Source organism: Brachyhypopomus gauderio, chromosome 18 (assembly GCF_052324685.1).
Source record: "Brachyhypopomus gauderio isolate BG-103 chromosome 18, BGAUD_0.2, whole genome shotgun sequence".
In the NCBI taxonomy this organism is placed as follows: Eukaryota; Metazoa; Chordata; class Actinopteri; order Gymnotiformes; family Hypopomidae; genus Brachyhypopomus; species Brachyhypopomus gauderio.
The window spans coordinates 19,563,681-19,586,750 of record NC_135228.1 but is presented as its reverse complement, the minus strand read 5'-3'; the positions used below and the strand labels follow the sequence as shown (position 1 = coordinate 19,586,750).

The 23,070-nt window shown below is 39.6% G+C and overlaps 1 long non-coding RNA gene across 1 annotated transcript; it reads left to right on the top strand.

Moving 5' to 3' along the window:
* The first annotated feature begins 15,689 nt into the window (after positions 1-15,689).
* On the top strand, positions 15,690-17,391 carry LOC143482318 (uncharacterized). The gene is made up of 3 exons (XR_013122199.1): positions 15,690-16,448; positions 16,940-17,088; positions 17,228-17,391. It is a non-coding gene; the product is annotated as an uncharacterized LOC143482318 (long non-coding RNA).
* The last annotated feature ends 5,679 nt before the right edge of the window (positions 17,392-23,070 follow it).

Genomic DNA, 23,070 nt, shown 5'->3' with positions numbered 1-23,070 from the left:
CGGCGCGTCAAGTATAAACCAGGCTTCAAGTATAAACCAGCTTAAAGCCTGCCCTGCTGGAAAAACCAGCTCATACCATCTTAAGCTGGTCAAGCTGGTTAACCAGCTTGACCAGCTTAAGCTGTGTTTTGGAACCTGGTAGCTGGTTTGTAGCTGGTAGCTGGTTAAACCATTCAAAACCAGCTGTTAGCTGGTTCATAGGTGGTAGCTGGTTTATAGCTGGTTACACCATCTTAAACCATCTTGTTGCTGGTGGGTGGTTTTACTGTCCAAAACCAGCTTGTACCTGGTATTCTGTAAAATAACTAGTATTTTAAATTTACAATTAACCTTTGATAGCTTGTTGCAGAACTGTCAAGTGACCAGAATATTATACAATGTGCCTCAACCATGGTCGTGGATTTTCTGTCTGGAACATTTTGATGTTTTCCTAAATGACAATTAAATTAGGCATGCTGGAGGAGAGCAACACTAAAACAAGCAGGGAATGTTTAAACATGTGCACACCTGCCCTAACACCTATGCTTTACTGTTAATAGACCAGTTTGCAAAATAGGCAAGAAACAAAGACAATTTTAAAAGACAACTCAAAAATATTTATTTTTCTTAATTTACTGAGAAATTATTATAACAGCTGCTTTAATAAAATGCTATTTGTACAAACGACATTTTAAACAAGTAATATAATTTTATCAAATAACAAATCATGTACTTATTGATTTTGTTTTTTTTGTTTTTTGTTGATGTCTTGGATTTTTTCTGTAACATAACGTCCAAATTTTCCTGCTCTGGTCCTTAGCTCGAACTCTTCCAGGTTGTTTGTCTCGAGCCACTTTTGGAAGCAATCTTTAACAAAACAAAATAAAGCAAAATGTCATGAGAAAACTTTAATATGCATAAAATATGCATGTTACTGCACAACAATAAAATCATATAGTTTTCTAAAGACTTCAAAAACTATTTACTTGAAACAAAGTACAAATCATTTACTTGCATGTATAGGCCTTCTCAGAGGAGCTAAACTCCTAAATGTGAGGTATAAACTTCTAGCCTATATGAAGACTAGATAACCTGCTCAAAGGCCACATGACTATTATTATGAACAGTTTTATTAAATGTCAACATTTTGCACAGAAGATATGTATAAGATTATTAGCAGGTCATTGAGAAATTTTAATAAAATTCAAGTGTCCTGGTCCAAAAGAGACACATGTAATATTTCATGCAGCAGTAATATCCTCCATCATTTTCAGATTAGTATTCTTTATCAACATTCTTACTTACTTTTTAGTGCTCTTAATTTGTGAGGGGTTAGAGGGGGCCTGGGGGTTGTCTTTGTTGTTGGACAACTTTTACCCTCCAGACTCCGGTTGGCCAAAATGTTTGTGCCCCAAATGCACACTGCCAGCTCCTTCACAAACAAGCTGTCCTTGCTGTTTCCTTGGACTCTCTTCCACTGATTTGTATTGATGTAAATTCCTTCACCAATGTGCGTCTGTGTGAAATTTTATTTTATTTCACGATTATATGTAAATCATATCAGTATAATCAAAGACAATACCACCGTTACTGTACATTTATAATTAAATCTAAAATACCCTTTCTTCTTCTGAAGCTTGCTCTTTCTGTTGGCTTATTTCTACTGCAAATATAAAATAATTTAATAATTATTACCTTACTTTTGGTAAATGACAGTTGTAGAATGATTAAATAGTACAATATTATTGTGCATGTCTCTTATCTCTTATCAGAGATAGGATGAATGTATAAGTGTAACCAAGTCATTCATGTTTTATTAGCAATATACTTACCAACTGTTGCTTGAGAAGTGTTTAATGGGGGTGACAAGTTGGATTGCCCTGAAATGTATAATATAATGATAATAAATCTTCAGTACAAGTTTGTATCACAGATTAAATGAACATTAACTAGGGCTTTTTTATTAGACAATAGGTAGACGCAACAAGCTGTTAGTGTTATATGCAACAAAACCACAAACACCTTCTCAAGCAAAACAGATAATGTTCAAAATATAATAACAACAGTAATAGTAATAGCAGTATAACTGAAAGGTCTTACTAATTGTTTGAGGGGTGTCCATAAAATCAGGAAGGCTGTTATTCTCTATAACATAAATGAGACCTTAAATGTAATTCACTGTCATTACATTCAATAAATAGTACAGCTTTAAATTCCAGTTTAGATAAAATGATAACGATTGTTTTGTGTTTTGTGAGGCAGCCTTTTAGGAAAGAAGGGTGAGTGTTACAAACTTACCAGGAAGGATTTGGAGACCAAACACTTTTGGAGTTCAGTGTTCAATTTTCTCAGTTGTTCCAGTTCACTAATGGCTTCTTGATATTTATGCCCAAGTACTGTGTGCTTCTTCTTTAATTCATCAAATTCAGATTTGGCAATTAATTCATCATCACTGCCACTAGATGTTTCATCATCCAGCAGAATCCTCTGCCTCTTTGATTGACTATTAGAGGCACACAGTGGCTGGATTCTTTTCTGGCTTTGCCGCTCTTTTAAAATTTCTATTAGTGAGGCCCGCTTTCCCTCAATAATGCTTGCCTTTTGTGACATCTGCAAATAATAATAGCACATAACATCTCACTTGCTCTTATCATATATATATATATATATATATATATATATATATATATATATATATATATATATATATATATATATATATATATATATATATATATATATATATATATATATATATATGCATGCACATATATACTTACAGCAGTATCTTCAATTTCTTTCCTTTCTGAGTTTCTCTGGCTCTCCACAGGATTTCTCTCCAGTAACTTTGGAACCCGAATCCTTTTCCCTGCACCTAGAATGTCCTCTATTTCTTCAGAAGTGTCTGTGAAGAAAAATATGTAACACTTTAAACCGTAATACTGGTCAGGCACACTCAAGTCTTCCCTCTTATAATTTTTATATATGATTATATAAAATTTATATACAAAAAATTAATACAAACATTTATATTATGCTCAGTTTCTTTTTCATGCTGAATGTCGAACCCAGAATGATAGTTTAATCATTGAATGTTCAGTATTTGTCTTATACAAATGGCTCAGCTAAAACATGAAAATCACAGTTTACAGACCTCCGTGTTTAATTATAATTAAAGAGCAGATATTGTCAGTGCGCTTGCGGCATTTTGGTCCTCAAAAGGGAAGTGAAAAGTTCTCCACCAACATTCTCAGTTAAGTATTACCCAAGAACAGGTAGAAGGCAGCCTTTCGGTTAAATCGTGCCCTTTTAAACTTGATCAACTAATATGATTCTCAGACCAGACTAATTATAAGAATGTAAAAAATGAAAGACAACGCATGGGATGTTGCATCGGCTGTTGGTGCAGAAGGTAAGTCTTTTGTTTTATAAATATATTTTAACGAGCAAGGTGGTCCATGGTCGCCAGGCTACCGCACGCGACACAACTAACTATATAAAGGCTTATTAGGTCTTATTAGGTTCGTAGATGATGTTGCTGAGTAACCCTCTTAATGGTAACACGAGTAGCACAACCTGCTAACTAATATCCAGTCTTGACAGTGTAGACAGCTTCATACAGACAGATCAAAGTAACATTTAATGAACAGACCACGGACGATTTTGATCGCTGCGACAGGTAATGTTTTGTAGATCCCGGTTCGGGTAACTTGTAGCCAAATTGTATCAGATAGCGACAAGTTTAACTCACGTCGTACGTCAAACAAAATGTTGAATTGTTATTATTATACGATATACTATTATTCTGTATTATAAAAACGTTAGCTACTTACCTTTTAGCATCAAGATTTGGCCAGCGAATAACTTCCCTTTCCACAGAATCCAGTATGCGTGTACTGCAGAATAGTCTTCTGTATTTTTTGGGTCAAAGTTTTTGATGTCTTTAATATGTACAATATTTTTTACTCCGTCTTCGATGTATTGTACGTAGGCAAACATTTTATTAATGCGAAAAAATCTTAAGGAAAGAACAAGGAAAAATATGAGAGAGCTAGGTGGCTAACAAACTTGTAATGGTATTCGAACGCAGCCTCCATTCGAACAATTCTGAGGCTCGCGCAGCTCATCAGTGCAGGACATTAAAGTATGACACGGTGATGCGATTTTATAGCCAGCAATAATGAGGACACACAGACACATACATATATAATTATGCTGTGTGTGTGTGCGTGCGTGTGAATATGTGTATATATATTAGTGGTGGGCCGTTCACGCCGATAACGGCCGACCACTAATTAAATTTAACTCGCTTGCAGACCGTTTTTATCTGTATATATATTCATGAACATTTACCTGACGCATTTTAATGTTGCTTTGTGTTTCAGGTTTGAAAAGTGCTGGAATTTAGGCTAAAGTACATTAAAATGTTGAAATTACGTTAACAAATACGAGCCTCTTGTAATTCCAGGACGAAACATGAGAGAACGTGAAGACGTTAAGATTGAGCGTTTTGAAAATAAACAACCATCAAATAATGTGATAAAAAAGCGAATTATTTTGAATCATTTCGAGTATATGTATTAATATTTAACTTAATTATGTTTATCATGCTGGAAAATATTGAAATGGACCTTGAAAGTGCCGTACAAGTGCTTTAATTCCACCTTGTATAGGTGTATGAACCCTGCAAACATGACTTTGTCGATCGCGCTGAAGCGCAGCGCACGCGCGAAGTTACAAAATTCGACAGGTGCACGACCGCGCGAGGCACTCGCGCACGGGCGGAGCCTCAGCGATTACGTAATTTTCGCCGCGCGGACCCTCGCGCCGCTCGCGGCGTGTCAATATTTAACTGAATTATGTTTATCAAGCTGGAAAATATTGAAATGGACCTTGAACCCACTAAACATTAGACGTCTTATGGACGTGCAGATCAAGTCTATATTGCGTCCGTCGGTCCAAGACCAATTCTGGACTTCTACTCGACGTGCAAACTAGGTCCGTTATTTGGACGTCTAACTATGACCCCACTTGGACGTCGATATGCAGTTAAACACTTGAACGTCGGAATTTCAACGTCACGGAGACGTCTAAGAAGGGTACAGAAATGTACATGATACATAATATTTGTTTTTTTTATATTAATGAACATTTCTAAATGTTGAGTAAAGCGGTATGAGAAAATTTGTCTTTTGGGCGATAAACACTTTTGCTCGACTCCGTCAACCTAAAACTCCATGTCCTCAATGGTGCAGCCTGTGAACTGTAATAAATCCATATTATTATACATTATTTAATGTAGACACGTATAAGAAAATGTATGTATTATCAAAATATTTGTTTATATATAATATTTATGTATAACTATTATGTTAAATACAATCAATTGACTATGATACAAAAGTGAGCCTACATAAAAAGCTCGAGCGAGTTGCCTCGCGCATTTAGGAGTTTAAATTAAAAAGAAATCCGTTACTTTTTACAGTTATTTACTGGCGATTTCAAGGTAACATTAACAACTGGTCTTTAACAAACCTCAAAATATTAACCTAAAATGTTTATATGTTGTAGTAACAGATCAATAGATATAATCACATTACCTTGTACTTTTGTAATGGATTTTTGTAAGGTTTGTTACGTTTTAACGTTAGCCAAAAGGCTAGCTAGCTACTCACGTATTGGATGGAATTTACCACAGACATTACTACTTTTATAAGTTGGCGTTTTGGCCAGTGATCAATAAAAATGAAGGTGGAAAGAAATTGGAAATGCCATTCATGTGATTTATTTGTAAAGCATATACAATTGTAACGTGTGTAACTGGTGCCAGAAGGTGGCGGACCTGTTTATTGTTCCCGTTCATCTTTCTGAAGTTCGTTAGGCTCAGCAGATTTGAACCTTACACTTTTGTATACGTTTCCAGTTATCTGCTGCGACGGAAAGGAAGCTAGGAAAATTTACCAGGACAAAATGCTACCTTCTAAAATGGCACTAGTTGTGCACAGAAACTATGAATCCCCATGGAAATTGTGTTTTAAGAAAGCATTTCCTTCGATATTACAGCTCTATTTAGAAATAGCTGTTGGTAGGCTTATAAAAACGATGTCTAAAAGGAGTCAACGTTTTACGCAAAAAAGACCTACACAAGACTTCATTTGGACTAGAAATGGCCCTTATCCGGAAGTCCCGGGGTCGTCGATACACGACGTGCAGAAGACGTCGGAAAAAAGACGTCATCTGGCGTCACAGTCTGCACCTTCAGGGGACCAAAATCCGACGTGCAAAAATGACTTGGAAAAGACGTCGTTTCAACGTATCTTTGCGCAGTGGGAAAGTGCCGTACAAGTGCTTTAATTCCACCTTGTATAGGTGTATGAACCCTGCAAACATGACTTTGTCGATGGCGCTGAAGCGCGGCGCGCGCGCGAAGTTGCAAAATTAGAGAGGTGCACGACCTCGCGCAGCGACAGCGCGCGAGGCACTCGCGCACGGGCGGAGCCTCAGCAATTACGTCATTTTCGCCGCGCGGACCCTCGCCGCTCGCGGCGCGTCAATATTTAACTTAATTATGTTTATCATGCTGGAAAATATTGAAATGGACCTTGAAAGTGCCGTACAAGTGCTTTAATTCCACCTTGTATAGGTGTATGAACCCTGCAAACATGACTTTGTCGATCGCGCTGAAGCGCAGCGCGCGCGCGAAGTTACAAAATTCTAGAGGTGCACGACCGCGCGAGGCACTCGCGCACGGGCGGAGCCTCAGCGATTACGTAATTTTCGCCGCGCGGACCCTCGCGCCGCTCGCGGCGTGTCAATATTTAACTTAATTATGTTTATCATGCTGGAAAATATTGAAATGGACCTTGAAAGTGCCGTACAAGTGCTTTATTTCCACCTTGTAAAGGTGTATGAACCCTGCAAACATGACTTTGTCGATCGCGCTGAAGCGCGTCGCGCGCGCGAAGTTACAAAATTCGAGAGGTGCACGACCTCGCGAATCGACAGCGCGCGAGGCCTCGCGCACGGGCGGAGCCACAGCGATTATGTCATTTTCGCCACGCAGACCCTCGCGCCGCTCGCGACATGTCAAGTATACTTTCGCGAGCGACCGGAGTGCGCGACTTCGCCCACCTCGCGCGACCCTGCGCAAGCGGTGTAGGCGTTTATACTTTCGCGAACGTCGCGAGCGTCGCTGCAGTGTTCTCCGAAACGATAGGTGGCAATAGGTGGCAGTGGAGAATAAAAAACCTCTGCAAAAACGGGGAAAGAACATTTTTACCTGACCAGAGACCGTATATATACACCAGGCATCAAACATAAATATGGCTTTGCAATGTTGTCCGAAACGATATGTGGTAGTATAAAGAAACACCCCTCAAAAAAAGGGGAATGAACATTTACCTGACGCATTTTGATGTTGCTTTGTGTTTCAGGTTTCAAAAGTGCTGGAATTTAGGCTAAAGTACATTAAAATGTTGAAATTACGTTAACAAATACGAGCCTCTTGTAATTCCAGGACGAAACATGAGAGAACGTGAAGACGTTAAGATTGGGCGTTTTGAAAATAAACAACCATTAAATAATGTGATAAAAAGCGAATTATTTCGAGTATATGTATTAATATTTAACTTAATTATGTTTATCGTGCTGGAAAATATTGAAATGGACCTTGAAAGTGCCGTACAAGTGCTTTATTTCCACCTTGTAAAGGTGTATAATCCCTGCAAACATGACTTTGTCGATCGTGCTGAAGCGCGTCGCGCGTGCGAAGTTACAAAATTCGAGAGATGCACGACCTCGCGGACAGCGCGCGAGGCCCTCGCGCACGGGCGGAGCCACAGCGATTACATCATTTTCGCCGCGCGGACCCTCGCGGCGCGTCAAGGCGCGGCCCCCCCGCAGTGCGTGCCTTGCGTGCCCCTCCCCTACGCCAGTGGGGGCCACATGATATCTTGAACTTGAGCGTCCATACAAATCAACGGTGAACATTACATAATTTATACTAGTCAGAATGTAATTGGAGATATCTCAAATAGACATTTTACCTAGTTAAAATATAGAGATATCTTAATTAAATATACAGATATCTGTAATGTAAGTGGGGTGAAGCCCATTTTATGTTAAAACGGCCTTCCATAGCGGTTTGATCCGTCAAATTGAAATTGAAGATATTATTATTTTTTTTTCATTTATTTATTTTTACAGGGACAGTACAACAAGACATTATCACCCATGGGCAAAAGATGCAGCGTACACAGGGATTCTAGCCAAAGGCTAATTTACAACCCTTGTCCCTGGTTAGGCTTTTAATAAAAAAATTCAAGGAGAATAACAGATAAATAAGTACAATGCAATCACAGGTTAGACAAATACACTTAACAATTACATATCCAGTTTGAACCTCAATGTTCACAATGTTGTTGTTCTTTCAGCCAATGCTTCAGTTTTATTGTGAACAACCTCATGTCTGACTTTAGATCCTGTGGTAAAGCGTTCCATAACTGTGACCCTTTAACTGAGAACGATGACTGTCCCATGGTGGTTCTGCACCTTTTAACTCTGCAGTTCCCACTGACCCCAGCTTTTGTTCTCACAACTTCAGTATTATGTTTTTCTATTAACTGACAAATTACTTCAGGAGCAAGACCATTAGTACATTTAAATATTGTTTTTATAAATGAAAATTTAAGGAAATTTTCAAAACTCAGCAAATTATATTTTTAAATAATTTGGCAATGATGCCACTTTATTGGTTTCTTATCAAACACTTTTAGGGTTTGCTTGTATAATGACATTAATGGCTTAACGACAGATTTAGAGGCCTGACCCCAGATGATAGAGCAGTACGACATATGTGATATTACCATTGCATGCATATACATTTGAGCGGCTTTGGTAGATATACAGGGTCTTATCAAACGGAAACAGTTTATATTAATAGTTATTATCTTGGACATTTTTTTAATGTGAGAATCAAACCTTAGTTTAGAATCTAAAATAACCCCCAAATATTTGAACTCAGATACTTCCTTGATTTCCTGTTGGTCCATATTTACTTTAAACTCTTGAATTGTTCTTCTTACTAGGTAGAATGTAAATGTAGATATATTGAATTGCTATTCCGGATCGTCAAATTGTAAATTGTTACTAGTCAAAACTAATATTTAGATATCCAGAATGTAATTACAGATAATCAGACGAAGCCCATTTTATGTTAAAATGGCCTTCCATATGTTTGCAGGTTTCAAGCACTTGTACGTCACTTTCAAGGTCCATTTAAATATTTCCCAGCATGTTCAACTTAATTAAGTTAAATATTTATACATATACTCGAAATGATTCGAAATAATTCGCTTTTTTATCACATTATTTAATGGTTGTTTATTTTCAAAACACCCAATCTTAACGTCTTCACATTCTCTCATGTTTCATCCTGGAATTACAAGAGGCTTGTATTTGTTAACATAATACAAGATAACTAACCCTAACGCTAACATACAGCTATTTGTTGTGAAACTAAGTAGTTACAATTTCAAGCATTTTCAAGTACTTTAGCCTAAATTCCAGCACTTTTCAAATCTGAAACAAAAAGCAACATTAAATTCGTCAGTTAAATGTTCCTCCCTCTGTTTTGAGGGGTTCTTGTTTGTTGTATTCCTATAAACTTGATCAGCTGTTTGTTGTATTTCCATTGTTTGTGGAGATGAATGATGAGTAAGTTAAAAAATATTTGCACTGATTTAATGATTGTGTTTTCTTCTCTACACCAAAATTTCACCACTAATTATACATATTTTCACAATAGTTTTACCAGTACCAGCTATTCAAAATGTATAATTTGGTGCGTTTTACAATTGAAGAAAGTTGAGTAGAATTAAGTTCAAGTTATCATTTGTGTGGTCCTCTGACACAATTCAGGTTTCTCATGTGGCCCCTTGTAAAAAATAATTGCCCACCCCTGATTTAACCTGTCTGCATTCACATACTCATTATGAAGGACTAGAATGTCTCCTTCATGCATACTGATGTGGGGCTTTGCTTGGTTTGGTGTCATTTGCATTTATTTATGATTTGTTTATTCTATTAGACACTTTATTTATTATAAATGTAAATTATGGAGTTAATGAAGAACATGGCAGCAAACAACATGATTAATTTTCATAATTCAAACATGGTTTATTAGTCATCATTAAAGGGTAAAGAATCTCCAGACCAGTCTAGAAGATGTAATGGAGAAGAAGGAACGTTTACTCAGGGTGGTCCAGTCATCACAGCAGAGGTTAGAAAACAGGCAGACAAATGAGGCAGACAGGCAGACACTGGGGGCAGTGTGATCTCAGTGTGTCTTCATGCCCAGCACACTTTAACTCCTCTCAGTCTGTCAGGCAGTGGAGGTCTTTGGCTCTTCCCATCTTCAACCTGTACTACAGGTGTTTGGCTCCTTCCACCTCCCACCAGTAGTAGAGGAGTTTGGCACCTCCCACTTTCCTCCAGCTCTGCAGGGCCTTTGCCCCTCCCACTTTCTACAGCAGTGGAGGGTCTCTTGAAGGTCTGGAAGCCCACTGCTCTCCCCACTTGTTCTGTCTTCTTTGCTTTCTTTTCTGCCTTCTTCTCTGCCCTTTTCTCCTCCCACTTTCTCCATTGAGCCTCCCACTCCTGTCTCTTTTGCTCCTGTTTTATCAGCTGTCTCCTCCTCTTCTGCTGAACCTGAGCCACGGTGAGCACTTCATCACCGTGCCAGATTGCAGAGCCTGTTTGAAGAGAAAACATCTTGAAAACTGGTTGGAATTCATCTGTTCTCTCTTTTCTCTCTTTCTTCATCTAACACACTGATTCTGGATTTTATGTAATGCATGTTAACATACACTATGTACTGTTGAAAAAGGCCTTAATTACATCAAACTATAATGTAAACAAACTGTAAAGTGTTTATATAAGACACTTATGGATAGAGATGAACTCCAGATGAATTCCATGTTTTCTCTCCTTCCTGATGCTGTTCTGTATCGCTCTGTTGTGGCCCTTTTTTACCTCTCTGTTGACCCAACCAATCAGCCTCCTCCTCTTGCTCTTGTATTTGGGCCCATCACCTTTACCAGCTGTGGGCTGAGCCTCCGTGCTCTGCCCCTTTGGCCCACTAGAGGTCTGAGGCTTAGCAATATGTACCTCAGGCTGAACTCCATCCAATAAAGAGGCATGGTTGATATCTCCAGCAGTTTTCTGCTGATCTCTCTTCTTGGGGGTAAATAAGGTCAGTCTCTGAGAGAACATGTGTTTCACACGCTCTCTCATGCTCTGCCTCTCTCCCCCCATGGGTTGCTTTCTTCCCTCTTTTATTTTCTGGAGTTCCACGTGTCCGTCTTTCCGCTCTGTCTCCTTTACCTTCAAATCAATCATTGTTTCTTTCTCATTTTCTCGAAGCATCTCCAAATATTTTAGATGCAACTTATCTTCCTGTTTCTCCCATCTTTTCTCAATTCTTCTTAGAAATTCTTGTCTTTCCTGTGTCATGCTTCTCTGCATTTCTCTCATTTTCTGTTCCATCTCAGCCCATCTCTCATCCCTGACCTCAAGTTCATACTGCAACCATTCCCTTTCATAGGCCAGTCTTTTTTCTTTATATATTGCCAGCATTCTGGCCTTCAGTTTTTCCAACTCTCTCTTCAATTCCTGTTCTGTTTGATCCTCTCTGTCTCTCCATCTTGGGAAATCAGAAATAACAGTCTGTTTTCGTAACACATTTTTGACAAATATGTATGACAACGTAGGTTTACCTAATTTCATATAAAAAAATTATGCTTCTGAAAGTTTATATGATTCATTTACCCTCTGTTGACCCACGGAATTTAATCACTCACATATCGCCATTGAACAAATCCTAATCGCCACCATGCCGATTAGAACTACTTTATAAACGAAACTAATATAATGTTTTGCACAGCTAACCAGACATCACACTCAATGGCCTAAACCAGAGGTGGCCAACCCGTCAGAGACCAAGAAACAATTTTTTACTGTGTTACAGCAAAGAGCCACATCAGTACGGCACTATCGCACTAAATCTGTATCACTCCGGACGCGTTGCCAGTCATATACACACACAAGAGATTTTTGTATCTGCGCTTAGACAACCTGCAAAAATTATTCAAATGGATGCTTTTAACATAACGTTTGACCTGCAGCCAGTTTGCACAGACTCAGAAAAAGAGTGTGACTGCACACTTACATCAAATTCTGAACCTAAAATTACCACAACAACGATTAAGTCGACTGCAATGACAGCAGAACAAATGAACGCGCTAGAACTGACTCGAAATGAGCAAAATACAATTCGACCAGCAAAGTGCTTCACGGACTGGCTCTTACAAAAAGACTGTTCTGTTCACTTTTTGTGAAAGTACTTTTTGGCGGAAGGCACAGTCCGTATTAAAACATATTCATTATGAATATCTTGAGGTTCTTGGATTTATTTTCTTCATTTATTTTGTAAAAAAACTGTTGTATAAAAGCAAAAGAACACTCGGGGTCGTGTGTTATCGCGAATAACATCACGGCTGTGATGATCTACGACCAAATCACAATAGCACAGATACTTCATGCCGCTAGTCTCCCGTTTTCCACTACGCCGGCAGTAGCGGCTCGCTTGTAAACAAACCGCGCAGCACGAAGATATATCAGTGTGTTGCCCTCAGAACTGATGAACTAACTGGGCGGCACAGATCGTTAGTGCAGGTGAGAGCGCGGACCGGCTGGGGACTCGGACCTCTCCCCAATCGGACCTGGACACAGCTCGGTTAGCCCTAAGAGCCGCATGAAAACCACTCCTGACCTAAACGTTTGCTACCATTGCCTCAATGTGTATTAATGGACATTTAGCTAGTAAATGGAATTTTTCATTCAATCCAGCGACCTCTCGTGGGGATTTTCAACTTGGTGTTTGCGCCACGAACTAACGCACGCGCCTAAAAGACCGCAGCGAGAACTGTGCAGTTTCAGCAAGCATGCTCAAAACGTTCTACGCTCGCATTTCCTTGTGTTTATAACCGATTTCAGATCACTTATTAAGTATACTCTGTACACTTTTTTCTTTTTCAGACTTCGCTTTCTATGTATGAGCGGAGGGTTAGCCTCCGCCTAGTAGGGGATTAAAGGAAATCCCTCACCTAGGATGACCGAGAAAGCGACAGGATCTGGGTCCTCGCTTCCGATGCTTTAGGTCTCATTTACTCACTCTTGCAAGTATATTTGTGTCTGTCTCGCTGCAAAGGACTATCTGAGTGAATGCTAGAGATGTGACAAGGGGGGCTTCAGGTATAGGGAAAATCACGGTGGAGCCTGAAGTAGAAAAAATATGTCAGCTGAACACCTCTCTAGTTATGGTGTTTGTCCCGCCCTTCTCAGATCTAGCGAAACAGGAGAGACGCCCCTACTCCTAGGCAGGTCAATCAGGCAATGGTGATGGGAAAAATGCAATAGATTATTTGTTTGTATTACTATTACTATTATTACCATTCATTTACTATTTCTCCCTGTGCAGTTTCAACTTCCCCTCTCTTATTATATCAGTCAATCACACAGTCAATACTCAATTCAAAATATTTATAACAATAACAACAACAAAAAAAATCTTTTTAAAAATGTAAAGAAAACACTGCATATGGTAACACAGCATACACATACAGGTCGTCCGTTGCTCCTCCCCTTTGAGCGACCGGGAATTTCAGTCCGTAAAATCAAAGAATTAACATAAACAACAGCGATCTCTCTACTCCGGGTCTAACACCAGAGTGTACAACACAACATTACAATATTACACTCACTTATCAACAGAAAAGAACTGAGTCTTTGGTTTGGGTGACAGGTGAAGCTCAATTACCAGTCTGTAATGATGGGGCAGACACTGAAGGATGTCAGTATGGCAGGGTACCTCACTCCGACAGGAACATAAGGAGAATCACGTAGAGGCAAGTCTGTGCGAACTCTCATTTGCTGAATGAAGACGGCGCCGCTGTAACTCCTTCCCCTCTCCCACGTCACCGACAACGGAAGGGCATTCAGCACTCGTTCTCCTTCTCGGCACGGGAAAGTTTACTGTAGGATATGTGAGCCACTAGCCCGCCTTCTAGTGCTTCTCGTAACGGACTCAACTCCGTTTAAAAGAGAAAAAAAAAATATATAAATAAAAACCACTGTTACGCAGAGTTAATGAGCTTCTCCTGCGCGTTGTGAATGAAGAGAAACCGTATGAGCCCTCTCTGCCGTACGGTTAGACTCCGTCTTCATAAAATAAATCAGTTCGACTTTGGCGAACTAATTCTCCTTGGCCATTAACGGAAGGGCGATTCTGGCGAACCAACATCGGTTTTCAGCCCCACCAGACAAGTTTTCGCTTCCCCACTCGCTTTTCTCCACACACCTCTCCTCTTTTTTTCTCTCCACTCCGCTTCCCCCATCTCCTAGCGACCGCTTCACGAGCCCCAACCCGTGCCCACCAGGCTCAAAACAAAAGGATCACTCGCGTTTCAAAATAAGTGTTCACATGCACTTTGCATCCCCTACATATGGATCAGTTTTCGATGTTGTATTTGCATTCGAAGTATTTTAAGTTTTTAACTAGACCCCGCCTCTTTGAAACAAATGTATAACAGTTCCAAAGGTTAAATAGTGGGTTGCACATCAGTAATAAGCAGTGTTGCGAATAACGCCGTTAAAAATAACGACACAAACGGAGAAGAGGCCGAAATGGCGTCAGGTGCAAGCCGAAGAAAACTAGAACTTTCAAGGCGATATAAACATTATTTAAGAAAATACTTGAAGTTCCTGAATGTCTACCAGACTGGGTATTTGATTTATTTAATTAAGAATAGAGGTTTTATTGTTAAGTTTACTTCTGTTGTAAACAAACCAGTTGTCTCAGGTTGAGAGAATTTAATTTAATTTCATAGATGTAAATGCACTTTATATAGTGTAACTGTTTACTTTTGCTTTTTTTTTCCAAAGATTTTGGGATTTTAAAGGATTTTATCCTGCACTGGTCTGTGGATGTGCAATAAATATCAAAAGTTAAACAATTTTCTCATCTACTAATTTCAACTGACTGTGAAAACTGCTTAAAAAAAAAAACTTAATTAATTGGCATATAACCTTTTTTTAACTGTAACGCAAATAGTTACTTTCCCTGGTAACGAGTTACTTTTATTATAGAGTAATTCAGTTACTAATTCAGTTACTTTTTTGAACAAGTAGTGAGTAACTATAACGAATTACTTTTTTAAAGTAATGTTCCCAACACTGGTAATAAGGCACGTCAAAGTCACTATATATCGATGCTCTTTCCCAAAAACAAATGTTGAATCTATAGCTACTTTAAAAACCGCATTTAAAAACATAATTAAAGTCAAAGGAACGTCAGAAATCCTTAGCGCTAAAAGTCCTAAAGACATACATACCTCTGCAGCAATCTGCTTGACTAAAGCCTATATGTTGTGGTAAGTAAAGTTGTATCTGTGTCCAAGATTGCTAACTGCTCTCCTCTGTCTGTATACCGCAAATGACGTGAGTCATATCAGCGTGAGTTTATATACAGTTGCCGCTTTGTGACGTCATGCTAATTCGGTGACGTCACAATCAGAGTCTGTGTTTGCGTAGAGGCATTGCTAGGCAACTTATTCCTCGCAATGTTGATGGGCCCCCTAGCTAAATTCGCCTTGAGCCCCCAAATTGCTATGTCTGCCACTGGTCACAATGTACAACTTCAGTCTCCCACTTCACCTGCGTGAAGCTGGCCCCCCCTCATACCCAAAATGCTGAAATAACACTGCAGTTCGTTTGTGCTGGGTTTGTGCCCATTTGTGCTGCAAATATTTTCGTTTGTGCTATTAAGGCTTTTGAGTAATTTAAAAATGCATTTTCTGACCGGTGACGTCACGCAGCCCCCCCTCCACGTCCAAATTTCTCCAAAGTAGTCTCATTCGTTTGTGCTACGTTTGTGCTCGTTTGTGCTGTTAAAATGAACGCTTCAATCACTTGCTTTGTAAAGTTACAGTCGTTTAATTTTACACACGCGTGACATCACCAGCCCCCCCTCCACGTCCAAATCACTCCAAACTGGTCTCGTTCGTTTGTGCTACGTTTGTGCTCGTTTGTGCTGTTGAAATTAATGTTTGTGCTTTTATGGTTTTTTAAATATAACCGATTCTTTTTCATACGCGTGACGTCACCAGCCCCCCCTCCACGTCCAAATCACTCCAAACTGGTCTCGTTCGTTTGTGCTACGTTTGTGCTAGTTTGTGCTGTTGAAATTAACGTTTGTGCTTAACGTCACGAGCGCACCTCTCACATGTTTAACTATAGCTATAAAACAGAATGGGCTGGATGATGTTGGACTACAGAAGGGACAGGAGGTGAGGGGTAACACAGAAGGCAGAGTTTCTGGATGACATCAAAGCTTCTGTTGAGAGATTTAAGAGGTAATATTTATGACATTTATAAGTAATATTGATCTTCCAATAATGAAATTGAATGACAGGAATCTTTGTGTGAATCATTGTTTCTGTGGGGATGCAAAAACACAAACACACAACCCTCATGCAGGAATCTGCACTTCTGCAAAGTGCTAATCATTTTCTGAATACATGAATCAGAGGTAGGAAATAATGCATCTTATTTGATGGGCACTCAAAAACATTAATAAGTGAAAACACAAGTCATACAACATTTTTTTTCTTAAATCCATTTTTACTGTAGAAAGTCTTGTTATTTGATGGAACATGTACTTTTCTTTAGGTCAGAGGGTTGCAAGTTTGGATTCCACATTGTATCTAAATAACTCAGTGGCTTTGAATAAAAAAAAAAACATCAGCTAAGTGTAGTGTAATGTAATTTAACTAAAATCTGCTGCTTGTTTTCCCAACCTACTCTTTCGTGTAAAAAACACGTGATGTAATTGTGTGCTTGTCAGGCACAGTGGAAACCCCATTGGAGAGGTCGTCAAAGCATTGCCACCCTGAGAACGGCCTCCGGCAGTAGGCGACGTAATGCCCGAGGGCTGCCCAGTAAGGCACCAGACGGAATGCTACAACACCCCTTAGAATGAAGGGCTCATTGCAGGTGAGGTTGATGGGGAAGTCTTGCAGCACATAATCCTTCTCTGCAGCAACTTCAATGGACAGTGCTGCCCCAGCAGTGTGGCTGTGGGTGACCACACCATTGCAGGCCTCGTCAGTAATTGATTGTGCTGCTTTTGCAGGTCGCTGGCAAATTGAATACTGCAACTGCACTCCATCCTCAAGAGCTGCTTGAAGACCCTTGATGCCCTCTGTTTCTATGTGCCGTATGTTTAAGGGTGCAAGGAGACATGCTCTGAAGCTGGCCATTGCTCTTGAGCATTCTGGGTTCCCACACTGAGCCTTGGTAATGAAACTTGGGGAATGATCCATTGCTTTTGTTATGATCTAGGCAATGTTGCATGCTGCGTTGATCTTCAGTGTTCCAGATCTTAATGTGTTGTGCTCAAAGATGTTGTGCAAAAATATCTTGACATTTGAAATTTCCTCCTGTCTGTTCCATCTTTGATTAAAAAGCGCACGCTGTAGTGTCTCCTCACGCCGACTCAGGCCGACATGGTGGAGAAACCCTCAGCCCCACATACTCTAACTTACACCAGTACACTACAACTACTGAACACACAAAATACACTTACCTTACAAAAAAACTTGTCCTCCTTGGAAGGCCTGTAACATAAAACACAATAGACAAAAAGGGGGGGAACAAAAGGGAGACACAAATTCACAACAACAAAAAAGGAAATATAACAAAAACAATGAATTTCAATTGATGTTCACCACAAACTGCTGTACAATATACTCTCTGAAAAAAAATGGCCACCGCCACTAGTCAGGCTGCAGTTTATAATTTCCAAAGAGAAGCGATTACTGATTAACTCTTTAAATCAGTTATGACAGCAACATAATCAAGTATGAAGCTATGATCACGTAGAACAGTCTCAAATATTACACAACCATGAGGGCAAGGCATTAACACAACACTACACAAACACGGCAGGGGATACTCACAACTGTACACATACACAAACTGATAAGGGGAGACTTAAATTACATAACCCACATAATTACACACATATCCATCATAACACAACATAACTTCAACATCACGTAGAGCAATACCGGAGCCGCGGGGGCTCATGGGTACGTAGCACCGCCCCCCATTGGACCGACGCTACAATATTGTCCATTTACGTTTCTATACATAAATAAGAGCTAGACTTTAATTATCCATCACAGCAAATGGCACGACATTATCTATGTCCAAAGACACACTGGCTCAAGGGTGTTAATTATTTTAAATAAAAAAACACACTGGCTATATGGAAGTTCACATCTGACCACATGACTTTGCAGTATTACAGCAGTATTATGTCTAAATATCTAGTTAGGACAAAACTAAAGTGCTCAATGAAGTATGTTATAATCACTGTAACTTCCGAATATCATCTGTAGCGTCTTCTTGCGTGTGCAAACGAGGGGAGTTGGAAATCAGCACAACACATGTTGGTTTGAATAATGTCTCCGTCGTGCCTGCTGCTTGCATGTGCTAAATGAAATTGAACACTTTCTTCTTTGATTTACAACTTTGTCCTACCAGGTTCACTTTCTGCTCCACCCCTGACGGGTGAAGAAACATCTACAGAAAAGCCGCACCTCATTAAGCAGCATGGTTCAAAGCGGGCAGAAAAAAAATAGCGGCTTATAGTCCGGAAAATAAGGTATTTGTTTTATTTACAGTTTTTTACGACTGCTAAAATGCGTTTGTCCAATCTGTAGTCACATTTTCAAAACTCTGAACACAGTAGACACAACATCAGTTTTCAGTGGCTATACAATTAGCACAATTCATGTTGTTTTGGCACAAAATGCAGTCATTTTACATGTTTCTATAATGCTTACATTTTCTATACACACAAGGTTATCCAATAACAAAATTCTGGATCATTTTTGTCTTATCATGGATGTTTTCACATTTTGATTTTTGTGAAAAAAATCGGTGATATTTGAAATTATAAAATTGGCATACTAGCACAAATAGAGAAGGCAATTTACATGTGCAGCTTAAGAGTCATTCAAATGAAACGTAAAAATAATAAAAATTTGGTCGAATGGTACACATTTAAAACCTAAATCTTATTGTATTTATTTTGGGATAGTAACCCGAGGCAATGGGTTTTTGTGGATTTGTGTATATATCTTTTTAATGAGTTACTGTATATAGGTCACTTCTTATTGGTGAGCGGTGGACAACCCCAATTCAAGTTTGGCCAAGATAGGATGGTAGAAAACTAACTCTCACAATCTCCCTCTGTCTCTCTATGAATTAGTGCTCATTTAGTATTCTTATTTTTATATATTTACACAAATTTACTGAAATGTTAAAAAAATCCATGAAAAATGGACCATCCCACAGGAACCAAAACCAAACAAGCTAGACAGAAATTGGCATAGTAATATGTGTTACATTGGAAAGACTTTTCAAAAGAGATCAACAATCTAGAAAGTATTACAGTTTTTGACTACTGCTAACATGCGTTTCCCAATACTTGTGATACATTTTCAATAAACACAGCAACACATTTACCTCACACAAATAGCCAAATAGTTAATATTGTGTTCAAAAGCACATTTTCTTAAATAACAACTCTACATTTCACAACACAAACAAAGTTTTCTCTTTATACACCAACTTTGTTAAAACACAGCAAACCTGGTTCAGTATCCAATCATTCTTTCAAACACTAACACATATTCTCTATTCAAGATGAACATAGTCAATCACTGCACAATCACTGTAAAAAAACTAACATTTGATGGCAATACAGAAATAGTATTATATTTACTGTTAGGTACTATATGGAGTGTAGATTAGACAAAAAAGGAGTCACTAACAGCTTTGCAGTAAAGTTGATATTTTACTGTATTAGGGACTGTAAATTGTGGCCTAACCCAAAAAATTATTACCAAAATTGTAAACATAATTAGCCCTGGTCCCATATGTGTAAAAATACACATATACAAAAAAAGCCACACACGAGGAAAAAACAGGATACAAAACTAAAAAGTCTTGTTAGGTGTAATGTAAACGGTCTTCAGCAGTTGGCCACATGTTTTCATTCACATCACATCTGATGTTGGCCCTTGCCATGCACCTGGGATAGAAAAGCTTGGTATGCCTTATTCACCCCTGGCAGTCTTCAGCTGAAATGTCTCTGCAGCTGGGATCTATTGCATCCAGGAGGGACATTTGGTCATGGGGCCGATGATCATACACCTTCAACCTCCAGACTGAAAAAAGTTCCTTAGTGGGGTTGAGGAAAGGCGAGTAGGGCGGGAGGAAAAGGGACATCACTCTTGGATGGTCTATAAACCAGTTTGTGATGACATGAGAATGACAGAATGCTACACTGTCCCATCACAAATGTCCTCGTGTTTTCTCCCACCTGTTCCATTTCTGCTTCTGGAACCAGTTGTTGGTAGAGTTCATTCAAAAATGAAAGAAGGAGGTCACTGTTATAGGGACCAATCTGGCATTTGTGAAGGACCAAACCAGCACTTGAGATTGCAGGACAAATTATATGTTATGTTATATTTGCTACTGTCTGACCCGGTATATTACTATACTTCATTTTATTTCGTTGATCTATATGTGCAAAAAATATGTATTACAGAAATAGCTTTTCAGCTGCCTTTGTTTTTGCAGAACTTTGCATTTTATACAATATTTAAGATTTTGAACCTTAGGTTTTCATTTTTGACATGCTGTGTACAAGCAATTGTAAATAAGACAAAAATGATCCAGAATTTTGTTATTGGATCACCTTGTGTGTATAGAAAATGTAAGCATTATAGAAACATGTAAAATGACTGCATTTTGTGCCAAAACAACATGAATTGTGCTAATTGTATAGCCACTGAAAACTGATGTTGTGTTCACTGTGTTCAGTTTTGAAAATGTGACTACAGATTGGACAAACGCACGTTAGCAGTCGTCAAAAACTGTAATAGACAGTACGATGCAGGAAATGATGTGCTGGTGCCCTGATGCTGGTGGTGAAGAGACCAGGGCAGCTGAGAGCTGACAGCCAGTTAAAATATGTTCATAATCGATAAAAGATGTTCAAAATCTGTTCCTTTCTGTTCAAAACAAATTATGCAATCAGACCTAATCCACTGTGTAAATCTGCAGATGAAAATCTATGGGTATGACTATTAATAGCAAGATATCACACATAGTATCTCCCTTGGCCAGGAACGACTGTCCTGATTTCTGCTGCCAATCTCATTCCTATGAGTAATCTGAGATAGCAGTGTGTTGTATTACTGGCAATAGGCTTTGTAGTGAGAATTCAATTTCCTGTGCTGAGCTGATATGCTGCCAGTTGTGTTTTCTTGTGCCTGGTACATCATGATAGGTAATCTGGTGTTTACTCTTACATAACTGGAGAGGAGAACACACACATCAATAATCAAACGCCATTTTCTTCCTGCCACTGCCTAGACACTAGTCTCTACAGTGCACTGGAGGCTAAACAAGTCCAGCATGGCTGACCCCACATGATATCTGACAGCACACTGAAAGATCTACAGTGTGCAGGATTTGTAGTGAGTTGTCAGCTCAGTCAAAGATTGTTAGGATTTCTTGATGCATATGGATGTTTTGAAAAATGTCTGAGTGATTTGATGTGTGTGTGTGTGTGTGTGTGTGTGTGTGTGTGTGTGTGTGTGTGTGTGTGTGTGTGTGTGTGTGTGTGTCAATGAGTGATCGAGAGAGAGAGAGAGGGTGTGAGTCAGTGAGTGATAGAGCGTCTGTGTGTGTCTGAGTGTGTGTGAGTCAGTGAGTGATAGGGAGAGAATGTGTGTGTGTGTGTGTGTGTGTGTGTGTGTGTGTGTGTGTGTGAGTGAGAACTGTAAGACATGCAGGGTCAGAAGGCTGACGTCGAGGAGCTGCTTAAGCAGTCTCAGACAGAACTGTTGTGGATCCAAAGGCAGCTGTCAATCATTGCACCACGGGATGCTAGCCACGCCCAGACCAGAGAGAAGGTGAGTCACACACACTGAGACGCTCTTAGTTATGAACATATTTTCATCTTCACTAAATAATTTCATACAGTTTTAAGATTTGATGTTATTGCCTGAAAAATACCAGTACTACTTTCTAAGATGCGGTCTACGCAAACTAACGGTCTAATACAAACAAGGCCTTTAAATGGGGGTTCGTTTGTGGGGGAAAAGGGATGTTGCCATATGTAAACAACAGGTTTATGTTGAAGTTTGCATGGAATAAACTTTTCATCCCAAAAGCAATAGAGACCTCGGGCGATAGGTGGCGCCAACATACCGATTAACATTCTGCTCAGATCACGGAGCCATGACCTACCAATCAAAGTACAACAAACCAAGGATGAGTCACTGTGCTAACCAATGAAAGGTGTGGTCGTGTGACGAAGGCTGACGCACACAGGCAGCAGGTGTGGTTGCAGTACACTGTATCGTAGACATGCCCCCCCTCCTCCGCCTGAGCAGTGATACGGCACACACTGATGTATAAGTAGACGAGTGTCCCGGTAGAGGAGTAGGGATGGGGAAAGTGTGTGTGTGGTGGGGTGTTACTACAGGAGCTAGTAAGGTTGCCAGGCAACAGAAAAAAGGAAATTGTAACGTTCTCTTTAGAATCCCCCCCCCAATGGCGCAACCGCACCTCTGCCTCTGCCTAAGTAATCCCTCTTAATGCCTCCGCGGGCAGGCACGTCTCTGATGTACTGTGTGATAAACAGTAGGAGTGGTCTGATGCTCAATGGCCTGGATGGGTGTTGGTGAGAGCACAGTACACATCCCCCGGCTCCAATACAGTTTCCCGAAACTACATATAAATAAATAAACAATCAGTCACGTGGCTAACATCCCTTAAGCCTACCGATGAAAGACGTGGACCAAGGGAAGGCTTGCAGGAAATAAAAGAGATAGGAGAAGGATAATAGGAGACATGTTTTATCTGAACGGGGGATCGGCGCGGCAGGACTGC